The sequence below is a fragment of the Notolabrus celidotus genome, chromosome 20 (assembly GCF_009762535.1).
Source record: "Notolabrus celidotus isolate fNotCel1 chromosome 20, fNotCel1.pri, whole genome shotgun sequence".
NCBI classification, from domain to species: domain Eukaryota; kingdom Metazoa; phylum Chordata; class Actinopteri; order Labriformes; family Labridae; genus Notolabrus; species Notolabrus celidotus.
In genome coordinates, this window is record NC_048291.1 from 17637365 (window position 1) to 17650594 (window position 13230).

A 13230-nucleotide genomic window follows, 5' to 3' on the forward strand; every position below is an offset into this window, starting at 1 on the left:
TGGCAAGTGAAGGAGCAGAGGAACTTGAAAAACCTCTTGCATCTTTTAAGTCACGTGTGGGAGCATTTTGGTTTCCCTGTGAAACATAGTGAATGCTGAATGTGCTTGAGCCACGTTATGAAATTCTGTCGCACCCACTAGACCAGAGGCCGTCAATGGGCGGCCCACGGGCCGCATCCGGCCGCCTATTTGTGGCCCCCGAACTGTTATTCCTTCACTCTGTGTTTTGGTCGGGTCACCGCATGTTTACCGGGACTTGTCTCCATTTCAACGATACGCAGACAGGCTGTTATTGGGTCACTTAGAGTCCACTGCTGTGAGTGCAGTTTTTAACTTTCACCTTTGTTTGGGAGTAATTCGCAAATTGGCACTTTGCCAGCTGGATGACCCTAGAACGCACGAAAACGGTGTGCTCCAAGTTTGCAGCTCAAAGAAAAGTGGATGGTGAAAATCAGCGATTGAAAGAAGAAAGGAGTGAAACTTTTGAAATTCCTCTGCTCCTTCACTTGCCATGCCTTGAAGTGTAGTGAATGAGGCAGGACTGGGCCCACAGATGGGGTGCTTTGCACATGCAGTACATTTTGAGTTGAATGTTGTTTTTATTTAATGGGCAAAAGTTTACAAGTGTTTTACAAAATAAATGGAGGACAAAGTTATATTTGTCTTGTCTTCTTTGTTTTTTTTTGTTTTTTTTTTTGCTGATCCGAAAAATGATCCGATCCGTGAATGAAAGATTACGTATTCTGACGATGGTGCCACCGCCGACCTCTGAAATATGTGTAACACTCGTTACTGAGATTTTTGTAACGGGTATAATATTACCAAAATTTTATTAGTAATGCGTTATATTACTCCCTTACAGCAAAAAGTAATACATTACTGTAATTGCGTTACTTCTGTTACGCATTAAGGCTGATTTATACTTCTGCATCTCCCCTACGCAGCAGGGGCTGACGCGGACATGAGCCCCACATACTTGTGCGTCGATGTGTTCATGTCGCGCAGCAATTCTCTTCCGAAACGCATAAGTGCAGTGCGGTCTCTCTGATAGCCAGGCGCCTGCTTCCGGTCCCGCTACGATCTCTGTTTACTTTTCCACAGCGATTCAGAGCGTGTTATGTTAATAATAATAATAATAATAATAATAATAATAATAATAATAATAAATTTTATTTTGGGCGCCTTTCAGATCACCCAAGGTCACCTTACAGATCATAAACGTATAAATCATTAAAACATCATAAAAACAAACAAACAAACAAACAAACAAAAAGTAATAAATAAAAACTAAAAACTTGTGAAGTGATGATCCGGGCGGCCGAGTTCTGAATGATTTGCAGTCTGTTGATCAGTTTGGTGGGGAGTCCGGTGAGGAGGGCGTTGCAGTAATCGATACGGGAAGTGACAAATGAATGAACAATGTTAATCTACAGCTGATACATGTTGCTGTTTATCATACAGACATGATGACATGAAGAATAGAGAGGAGGAGATGAAACACACGGCCGATGTGCGGCCGATGTCCGGAATCCCAGAAGTGCTGTAAATGCGGGAAAGACAAAGCTGCCGAGCGGACCAATCACAGGGCTCGTGGTCCGCGTCGGCTCTACGGGGAGTTACAGTTTGGAGGAGGTGCACGTCAGCTACGTGCATAGGTCTGGGCGTAGGTACGGGAGCTACGCGGACCCCCGGCGTAGGGTACGCTGTTGATTCAACGCAGAAGTATAAATCAGCCTTTACTCCCAATACTGTATGTAAAGAGAAACCTGCTCTGCCTCTGAGCTAAAACTGCTACCAAGTTAAAGCTGGGGTTGGTAGTCTCGGAAAACTAGAATGAATTTGAATGTAGCATTTCCTCATGACTCCGTCTAACCCCTCCCCTCCTCCCTCGGAGCTCCTCCAAAACGAGGGCAGTTAATAGAGTCAGGGGAAGCAGAGGCAGGGGACGGGGAGTGCACGCCGGGGAAATGTACACGCAGGAGGCGGGCAGAACGGCAGGACGGGATTTGATTGGTTTAAAATTTTGGGACCCAAAAACAGTGATTGGTTGGTGTTTTCCCAGGTTTACTCCAGCTGTAGATAGCAGCTTTTTTTTCACCTTTTTTAGGAACACATTATGTATTGATTGCCATCAGGACATAAAGATAATTTTAACAAGTATGACAAAAAGTGTATCTAAATCTGACTACCAACCCCAGCTTTAAAACAGACAAGCAATTCGTCAAGTATTTTTTACCTTCAGCACCATATCCACCAAAACAAGCTGAGCTAAGGTAGTATGGTTTTGCATGGTGTAAAACACCTTACAAAACTAATGAAAGGTTAAATGATGAATAATGAAATTAGATTATTACAGGATTGGAACATGAATCTATATTAAAGGGATATTTCAGTGGGGTCGTATAAGTTACAGTGCACTATTGCTCCTGTTAGCCACAATGCGTGCCGGTGAGCTCTTCCCCTTTAATGAGAAAATTCCCAGAGGACCGGCAGGTAAGCTAGGCTATTTTCTCTGCGGACAGGGCCCCCTATTTCGCCTAATTTCGCTAAAGTTGAGAAAATATGGTCCAGGAACTAGGGATGTACATTTTAAGTATTTTCCGTGATCGATTTTTGGAAATGTTAACGATCAATTATCGATTAATTGATAAGAAAAAACATTATTATTCTTACGTCAAAAACAAGGCAAAATACGTTGTTTTCCCCCTAAATTTTATTTTTCACAGCAACAAAATGCAAATAACTGACAGGATTGAATACGGACACACGTTTGACACGCAGAATATCAACGAACAGGCTCATTAAAATATTCTCCGCGGACATAATCTTATAAAGTGAAGGCTCATAATACTAACAGAAAAGTACTTCAGACTCACAGTGTCCAGTTTTCTGTCTACTCGTTCTTACTGAGAAAAATAAACATGTGTATTCGGTCAGTTGTCAGCCGGGAGCGCAACCGGGTCATAATCAGTCCCGCTGGAGAAAAGCTCAGACGGCTCTGATGTTGCTGGTCTGTAAATGTAGCGTACCAGAATTTCCCACCTGTCTGTTGCCTTTATATCCAAAGGTGGGAAATATCCTGTTTACAGCTGATTCACATCCAAACATGCTTTAAACTTAAAACACCTCCCTGATAGATGAGTGTAATATGAGACCACATGATGTTTGTTCCACGTGACGGAAAATTGATAACAAAAATGTGTGTTTCGAGTAATTTCTTAACAATCAATTAATCGATAATCGATTAATTGTGGTCATCCCTACCAGGAACTCATCACGGTGCAAATGCATGCACCAGTAGAAAAAAATTGGAGCTATAGTTTGCCGTCAGAAACACCCTTTAGTTTGGCACTATTTCCGGACACATCTCGCAGACCGGTGTTCTTCCGCTGCATGAGCACGGATACACACCAATCAGCTGTTTGGATCAACAAGCACGCAACATTTTTAGCAGACACTTTAAGGAACAAAAACTACAAACTGCAAAAATGAGTGATTCCGACAGCGACAATGACATGCCGTTTACTGTGGACACAAGAGGATTTCTCTATGAACCAGAGTTTACAGAGGACGAACTCCAGATGGAGAACCTACGTACCGAAGGAGAGAGGGGAGAAAGTTCTGTGCTAACGAGTGAGCAGGAGAGATCCCACGTTACCTGATGGTGCCGGCGTGTAAACTGTGAGCCCATGCCAACGAAACCAGAGAGCTTCTGCTGTCGGGAGAGGGACTTAGTGACAACAATACTTCAGGACCTTTCTGAATCAGAGGATACCTGCGGCTCGCATACGGCTCCAGTCTGCATCACTCATCATCCAGAGTTCCCTGCCTTACAGGAGGTTTGCTTGTTTGAACAGCCAGGATAAAGACAGGTATGTACCATCTTTTAAATTTGCAGAAAAGTGACTTTAATTCACTGTAAAGACCGATACTGCTATTTTTTTTGGGGAAAATTCTGTTTATTCATTTTTCTTCATTCTTATTCGGACAAACAGTTTACAAAACACCATAGAGTACAACAACAAAACAAAAAACAAAAACAAAGAACAAAGCCATGCCATGATAAGGAGAGTTGCACCCACAATCTTCAATGTAACATACACATACATATCTTCCCCTTACACCTTACTCACACATTTACAGGTGGCTGACATTTGAACACAGATGAAGTACGAGTACCAATAAGTTAAATATTGTATTGACCGGACTCTAGATAGGCCATCCAGGGAACCCAGGTCTTGTGAAACAGCTGTGGGCTACCTCTGATGGAATAGGTTATTTTCTCCAAAGGAGCACATGAATTGACCTCATTAATCCATTGAATAATATTTGGAGGGTCTACATGATTCCACTTAGATGTAATACATTTCTTGGCAGCTGTAATGGCTAGGCTCACAAAACCCTTTAAGCTTTGGGAGGGGAGCTTTAAGTCGGTCAAGTCCCCTAGCATTACTATCACAGGTGACAAGGAAATATTCTACGACAATACTTTCTCAAGAATATTCTCAATTCTCAGCCACCACCGTCTTAGCTTATTGCAGGACCACACTGTATGTATTAGTGTACCAATTTCCAGTTTACATCGAAGGCAGAGAGGGGATACACCAGTTTTAATATGAGCCAGGCTCTCAGGTGTAAAATATGCCCTGTGTATAAAATTGTAGTTGCAAAGCCTATACCTGGTGTTAATGCTATGCTGATGACACTCAGCTCTATCTATCAGTGAAGCCAGAAGAAACCAATCAGTTATCTAAATTAGTTGCTTGTCTAAAAGACAAAGACCTGGATGACCAGAAATTTCTTACTGCTAAACTCAGGAAAAACTAAAGTGATTGTTATTGGCCCCAAACACCTCAGAGAGACCTTTTCTCATAATATAAGTACCATAGACGGCATTAGTCTGGCATCCAGCACCTCAGCTAGGAATCTAGGAGTCCTATTTGATCAAGATTTATCCTTCAACTCCCAAATTAAGCAAATATCAAGGTCAGCCTATTTTCACTTGCGCAATATTTCTAAAATTAGACACTTCCTATCTCAGAGTGATGCAGAAAAACTAGTCCATGCATTTGTTGCCTCCAGGTTAGAATACTGTAACTCCCTCTTATCAGGCTGCCCCAATAAGTCTCTAAAGATTCTTCAGCTAGTTCAAAACGCCGCAGCTCGAGTATTGACGAAAACTAGGAAGAGGGTGCACATTTCTCCAGTGTTAGCTTCTCTACACTGGCTCCCAATAAAATGTAGAATAGAATTTAAAATCCTTCTTTTAACCTACAAAGCCCTTAAAAATCAGGCACCCTTGTATCTTAAAGAGCTCATAGCGCCCTATTACCCCTCTAGAACTCTACGCTCCCAACATGCAGGCTTGCTAGTTGTACCTAAAATCTCTAAAAGTAGTATGGGAGGTAGAACCTTCAGTTATCAGGCCCCTCTCCTTTGGAATCATCTACCAGTCAGGGTCCGGGAGGCAGACACCCTCTCCCCTTTTAAGAGTAGGCTTAAAACTTTCCTTTTTGACAAAGCTTATAGTCAGAGCTGGATCAGGCTTGGACCAGCTTTTGTCATGCTGCTATAGGCCTAGACTGGCACACTGACACACAGGGATCCTAGCTCACCCCCTTCCCCCCAACCCCCTCATCACTTACTTTCACTCTGCCTGTCCTAAAGTTACTAACCATAGACCTTTCTGGAGTCCCTGAGCTCCATTGTCACGTAGATTCCTCTGAGCTGCTGTAGACGTCCTCTTACTGTGGACGATCTGGACTCCAGCTGATCCGGACATGCTGGACTCCAGCGGCAACAGCTTCTACGACTCGTCTAATCACTATCACTTCTCTCTCTTACTCCCCTCTATCTGTCTTTCCAGACCCAACTCGGTCGAGGCATGATGGCTGTCTAACATGAGTCTGGTTCTGCCTGAGGTTTCTGCCTGTTAAAAGGAAGTTTTTCCTCACCACTGTAACTAGCTAAATACTGCGATGTGCAATGCTCATGATGGATTAAGGTGGGGTCAGACTGAGTCTTACCCTGTCTTGGTGTTGGGTCTCTGTTCATAATTTGACATAGAGTGGTCTAGACCTCCTATGTTTGTAAAAGCCTCTTGAGATAACGTTTGTTGTGATTTGGCACTATACAAATAAAGATTGATTGACTGATTGATTGAATGCAACTTCTCTGCGTTTGCTCATTGATCTGGCTCCATTGTTCATCTGTTATCCCCAGGTCCCTCTCCCATCTGTCTTTTAGTGCTGTTGTCTTGGTCGTTGAATATTCTAACAATAAACTGTATATCTGTGATATATGTTTGCTCAGATTGTCTTTAGTCAGTAAAGACTCAAGTGGGGAGTACTTCGGCCTATCCAAAGAACCGTCTTGTTTGGACTGTATGAAGTGTCGTACCTGTAAAAATCGGAAGAAGTGTGTGGCTGGGATTTGATGGCCATCCCACAGATCCTCAAATGATCTAAATGTATTCCCTTGGTATAAATCTTCAAATCTTTCAATACCGTTCTGTGCCCATATCTTAAAGGCTTGGTCTTTTAGGGCCAGTGGTAAAGTACTGTTGAGCGTTCTAGGTGTTTTTGGTGAGAGGGAGATTGGTTGTTTCATATATTTATGTACGTCCTCCCATACCTTCACCGAGTGGCTAAGGATGGGATTAGCCGTGAATGTCTTCATATTTTTAGTCGTGAAACAGTAGGGAGTGTAAGGCAGGTCTTGTATCTTCAATATCTTTCTATTTGGGTCCATGCAGGATATATTTCCTTGCTGAACCAGTAACACAAGGGCCTAATTTGGGCGGCTCAATAATATAGTTCTGGGTCTGGTAGACCTAACCCACTCCCTTCAAAGGGCAATACTAAGACACTTCTCTTAATTCTCGGGACCTTACCATTCCACAGAAATTTAGTTAATATAGTTATATCTTTTGGTGAACATACAAGAAAAACATCAGAACATAGAAACCCTCTTTTCTCCCCATTAGCGATAACACTGAACAGCTACCCTCCACCCCCCTCCACCCCCCTCCAAGACAATACCTCCCCAAACGAGGTAGAAGACCACGTTTAACATGCTCTCCCGCACAGGATGCTGTCTGTGAGATTCCTGAGACAACAGACACCCACCGCCCCGAATTTTAAATGTAAATTGAAATCAAATATACTGCACCGAAATTAATGAAATAATTGTTCCACGTTCAAAAGTAACAGAGGTGGCTATAGAGGAAAACTAAAAGTATAGATCAGGGTTCAAGCACCCTTCTCTATGTAGAATTTCTGAAGTGGCGTTAAATATCTATCTGTCCCACGACCAGTCAGCTGGTTCACAAAGTGAACAAAACTTTGATTCTTTCCTTTGAACACAACTCAGCAGTCAGTTGTTCATTCCTTCTGTTAACTGAAAAGCAACACCTTTCCATGGTGTGACATCCCCATTATAGTCCCTTCTCAATGGCAATATTATTCTGTCTATTGCAAAGTACAACGTATCTATAAGAACGTAAAGGCATTCAAGTATAAAGTAAATAAAAATAAAATAAAAAGGGGAACTCTAAACCAAGGTTACTCACGTATCCAAATTGATTTTGGTTTTACCTCTGTTTCCAGTGTTGTTGTCAGGTCTGAGACACTAGTGGCTGCCAACTCCAGGTCTGCTATGTTCTTGCTGTTTAAGTCACTTGCCGTCTTTAGCCCGGTGATAGCAGGGCGAAATTCCTCCCTGAGAGACTCAATTTCCACCCGAAACATCCGAGACACCGCTTCAACTTTGGTATCAATCGTAGCGCATAAATCCGCTTTCATTGATATAACGCAAGCCGCGAATGGCATCAATGACTGTCCTGTCTTCGTCCCCGGACATTTCGTCTATGTCTGGGCCTTGGCGGTCAGGTGAGGCTGGTGCTGATTCAGGGCCTTTGTTGGCCTTAGCTTTCCCTTTCCGTCCTGGCATCATGCTCACTGCTCGACTGCTGAAAAAGTGCTCAAAAGTGTCCCAGGTGCTTCACATCAAGGAACAACCGAGTAAAGTTTTGACAAATAACTATAAAGTTGCAGTAAATCCCGTATATTTAAAAGCTTTATCGGGAGCGATTGGAAAACACGGAACAACCGAGTAAAGTTTTGACAAATAACTATAAAGTTGCAGTAAATCCCATATATTTAAAAGCTTTATCGGGAGCGATTGGAAAACACGTCAGCCGCACATTGCGCCACCCCCGATACTGCTACTTGATCCTGCTACGTGCTTGTTAATCCAAACAGCTGATCGGCGTGTATCCGTGCTCATGCAGAAGAACACCGGTCTGCGAGGTGCGTCCAAAAATAGTGCCAAAACAAAAGGGGGTTTCTGACGGCAAACTGAACAGCTCCATTGTTTCTACTGGTTCATGCATTTGCACCGGGATGAGTGCCTGGGCCATATTTTCTTAACTTTGGCGAAATTACGCGAAATAAGAGGCCCTGTCCGCAGAGAAAATAGCCTAGCTTACCTGCTGGTCCTCTGGGAATTTTCTCATTAAAGGGGAAGAGCTCACCGGCACGTATTGTGGCTAACAGGAGCACTAATGTACTGTGACTAATACGACCCCACTTCAAAAAACCTGAAATATCCCTTTAAGCTTCCATACTTCAAATGACTCAAGCAATCAGCCTGTCACATGAACAGCTCAGTTTTCATGTGACAGTTCGACAGTTCCTTTAAAGAGAAATGAAATGTGAGCCCTTAAAAATGATACATTTCACAGTGTGTCAAGTAATAAAAGATTTTAAATAATCAATCAAGTTAAAATAAAAGTTTGGTAAAATGGACTTGCAATTTTTCCATTATACATCTTTAGTATTATCAACTTGTTATTCCGCCCTTATCATAGGACAGCAGACAAAGTTAAGTAGCAGCTGGAGTTGTTAGCAGCACTAAAGTGTCAACACGTAGAAACTGGAAACTGGTTCCACTTTTGATCCTCCTTATGAGGTAGTACTAGAGGCTGAATGGAGGGAAGACAGTTGCAATGTGAATTATCTGGTAGAATAGCTGGCAGAATAGCCCTGTGTGTATGTCTGAGTCTAAAGGTCTGGGGATGATAGAACTTCAATAGTGCTTTACTGCTTCCTTTGTATGTACACCCCCCACACACACACTTGCGCAGAAATAACACTTGTAGTTTCCTTTTCAGACTAACCACGTCAGGCATCACTCACTTCCCTCTGACTGAAGCTGAAGCTATGTATTTCCAGCCTCACACGTCTTACTTCCCTGTTTGCGCTCTTTATAAAAGGTAGTTCACGTGGCACTAACAGCCCCTCTAATATAATATAAGGACAAAGAGAAGCTCATTTCTCTGGGCAGAAGATCAGCTCTTCCCACAAATATAACATTTCACCATGTTAATTGTGCTATATCCTCAGACTTATTTTACTGTTTACACCTGCATCTCTCCTCCTTCAGCATACTGTAGGCTGTATTTACACATACAAAAACTGCAGGTGCATCAATTGACTGGCTGTTGACCAAAATCGGATGATATTCAACCTATTTGTTGACCTGCTGGTCCTCTCAGATACATCCAATCCTGTATTGATTTCAGACTTACACATCAGTCCCATGTTTCATGCCATTTGCACAGCGATACAAATACTTAACACGACTAAATGCCTCCATCTATAGATATGTACAGTTTTAACAATATAATGAATCGATTAATTGATTGTTAAGAACTTACTCGAACCCTTTTTTTTAGTAGTCTCATATTTTGTTATATCAGGGAGGTATAAAGCATGTTTCGATGTGAATCAACCATAGACTGTATAAATAATGGACGTGGTCTCTGGGACGTCACTAGGGCTGTCAACGAATATTCTAAATTCGAATATATATTCGAATATTAAAGGTGACATATTACGCTTTTTTCATCAAAACATATTGGTATAAGAGGTCCCCAAAACATGTCTTTAAAGTTTATGCTCAAAAAAACACTTTGAAATCAGATTTTGGCATGCCTTAAAAACCCTCTTTGTCACCCCTACTCAGAACGGTCGGTTTTCTCTCTGACCACTTCCCCTCAGGAAGTGGATGTGTCCTCGGCTCTCCAGCACGCTGATCTAATGTTTACATGTTGGCTGAATATACACGGCTGCTCACAAACCCGCGTTACTTCAACCCTCTGAATCTGATCCAGAATCTGATCCTGACGGAGAGGCGCCTGCAGCAGGACCTTTCTGAAGGATTGGTCACAGATTTAGTGTTTCTTGTTGTTTTATTTGTCAGTATGTAGACGTGTGTCTTGGTACACAGCTACGAACATGTAGCTATGTGGCTATGCTAACTAGCGCTAGCACTTTTCCATGTTAAATAAAAATCATCCACTAGATCTTCAAATCTGCAGACGTGGGGAGCAAAACCGACCTTTGTGTTTATTAAGACAGTCTACAACTAGCATGCCTCCCTCCTAAGCTCCTTGTTAGCACACGTGTGCAGGTAATGAAAAACGGGGGAGGAGATGAGTTGTATTATACAGTCTATTGGCTGAACAAGCTCCGAGCTCTGACTCCGCTACAGACCGGGTATTGTTGTGATGTAACAAAAACACGGAAGTCTGAAACGGCTCGTTTCAGCACACATTTATATAAGGGTGGAGAAATCAAAACAGGGGCAGAAAGAATGGATTTTTTTCATTTTTGGGGGGGTTGTACACATGCCAGGGACACATATTTCAGGTAGAAAACCATTAAAAAGTCAATTTTTGCATGATATGTCACCTTTAAAACAAAAACAGAGATTCGATTGTGAAAATTAATATTCAACTGTGGAAAAAAAACACATCAGCGGCTGCTTTGCGAGTGGGCGCACTGCATGACGGGTCAGGGACAGGTCACGTGAGTCATGCACAGCGTGAAGCAGATGGCAGAGAGAAATCTTTCCGTCCCCGGATCCTCAGTGCGCTCTGAACGCGTCTTTTCCTCCGCTGGGAATACAGTGAATAAAAAGACATCGGGCCTCTTCACATGTGGACTGTCTTGTGTTTTTGGCAAATAACCTGTCAGGCCTAAGACCCTACATTGACAGTGGATTAAAAGAGCCCGACAATCAGTGACACTGGGATAAAATGCAGTTTTTCCTCTCTTTTTTATACAAGCGCCAAGAATGTAAGTGGACTACTTTTTCATTTTTAACTTTAACTTCAATTAATGTTCATAATATTTGCTTCAATCACTGAATGAAGCCTGCCTATATTAGGGACAAGAGTCGGGACCTTTAATTGCTTGCACAAGTCTTGTTCAGCACTCACTCAGCGCATTGCACACAGAGGGGGGAGGGGGGCGAGCGAGCGAGAGGTCTACGGTCTCAAAAGTGTTACGGTATAGACCATTAGGTCCTTTACTTGTTTTGTAATGTGTAGGTATGTTTTAGGCATGTTAAATCTGAAATAAAAATACATAAACAAGTAGTTATGTCTCCTTGTATTAGTTTGTCCACCTGTTATTGACATAATGCGCAAATATAGATATTCGAATGGTTCAAACCTATGGGATTTTTTTAGAGCGAATATTCAAATGTCATTTTGGAGCAATTTTGACAGCCCTAGACGTCACCCATCTGTTCCTGAGCGCTGTTTGGAAGCCAATCAACGGAGGCAGCCATATTGGATATACAAAACTCAACCAGCCAGAGTGTGACATAAAGAGGCGGAGTTTGAACCTCCTAGCCAACAGCTATGTGTTCTCGACCGGGAGTCAAGTCAGTCATGTCCTTATTTGGGCAAAACCATGTAATCTTAATATCTTCTGAACCGTCTTGTTAAAAATAAAAAATCACTCCCCATACAGTGTGTGCCGATAGAGAAATTAGCTTCATAGAGCCAAGCCGTTTTTTGAACCAGGCTGTAAACATGTTCATGAATGCTGCAAAGATCGTCTTTTTTGAATTGGTGTCTATAGGTTTTCTGGTGTTTCTGCAGCCAGCCTCAAGCGGATTCTCGATATATTGCAGTTTATAACACCTCAGCATGGGCTTCATCGTTTGAGACCAGAGGTTGCCGCTTGGAATCAACTGGCTTAAGGTGTTGACACTCAGCTGGGGGCTGCATCTGTTCACCAGGTGTCCACTAGCGCTTTTTTCCTCTGCCGTGGGACTGATTATGACCAAGTTGTGCTCCCGACTGACATCTGACCATGTTCACATGCTTATTTTTCTCAATAAGAACGAGCAGACAGAAAACTGAACACCTTGAGTCTGAAGTATGTTTCTGTTCAGTTCTCTTGCTGCAGTAAATCCACATGTTGTAGTCTGAGCCTTCACTTCATATGAATGCATCCGTGGAGATTATGAACCTGCTCCACACGTTGATATCCAGCGTTTTTAACATTTTGTACGCCTCAATATAACTGGTTACTATTTAATATTGTTAGTTATATACATTGTGTTGCCAAGAAAATTTTGATTTAGTGGAAAAAACGCATTTGGCAATGTTTTGTACATGGAAAACGTCCAAAAAAATAATTTAACGATTAATCGATAATTGATTAATATAACATTTCACTATACAGTAGGGATGAACGATTTTGGAAAATAATCTAATTGTGATTATTTTCCTGAATATTGCTATTGCGATTTAATATGTGATTATTTTTTCAAGGTCCTCTCCTCATGTATTTTTCAACAAACACAAGCAATAAATCAATCTGTATTATAATAAACAATATTAGATTGAATTCTTCTTTCTCATAGGCTAGGCCTATGTTAAGATAAAGGCAAATGAAGCATGAATATGAAAGACGCTTTATTTATCTACTTAAACTGTTGTAAACTTACTAAATACTGTGACTTGTAGTCTTGTAAGCGTTCACCACAACTACTTAACAAAATTCTACCAAACAAGTGTTTTAAGTTTAAAGCATGTTTGGATGTGAATCAGCTGACTGAAGGTGTTGCACACAGAGGAGACGCTCAGCTGGGGGCTGTGGCTGAGTGACAGGTCTCTTTTTTTTCTCTACTGCTGGACTGATTCTGACCCGGTTGCGCTCCTGGCTGACACCTGACCACGTAAACATGCTTATTTTTCTCAATAAGAACGAGTAGGAAGAAAACTGGACACTGAGTCTGAAATTGTTTCTGTTCAGTTGTCCTGTTGCAGTAAATCCACATGTTGTAGCCTGACACAGGACTTCCACCAGATCCGTGTCCAGTCCGTCTCTAATCTGCTGCGGTCCGGCTCTGTGCGCTCTCATCTGTCAA

At 42.1% G+C, this 13230-nt stretch overlaps 2 protein-coding genes across 2 annotated transcripts in view; one reads left to right on the top strand and one right to left on the bottom strand.

The window, feature by feature from the left end:
- The window catches only part of gna13b (guanine nucleotide binding protein (G protein), alpha 13b), a 43902-nt gene that overhangs the window by 22378 nt on the left and 8294 nt on the right, over positions 1–13230 (bottom strand). The gene's annotated exons all lie outside the window — the stretch shown is intronic.
- Positions 3821–13230, top strand: part of rgs9a (regulator of G protein signaling 9a) — a 39217-nt gene continuing 29807 nt past the window's right edge. Inside the window, exon 1 of the mRNA XM_034710784.1 lies at positions 3821–3872. The gene's annotated coding sequence lies outside the window, so the exon portion shown is untranslated. The remainder of the gene's footprint in view (positions 3873–13230) is intronic.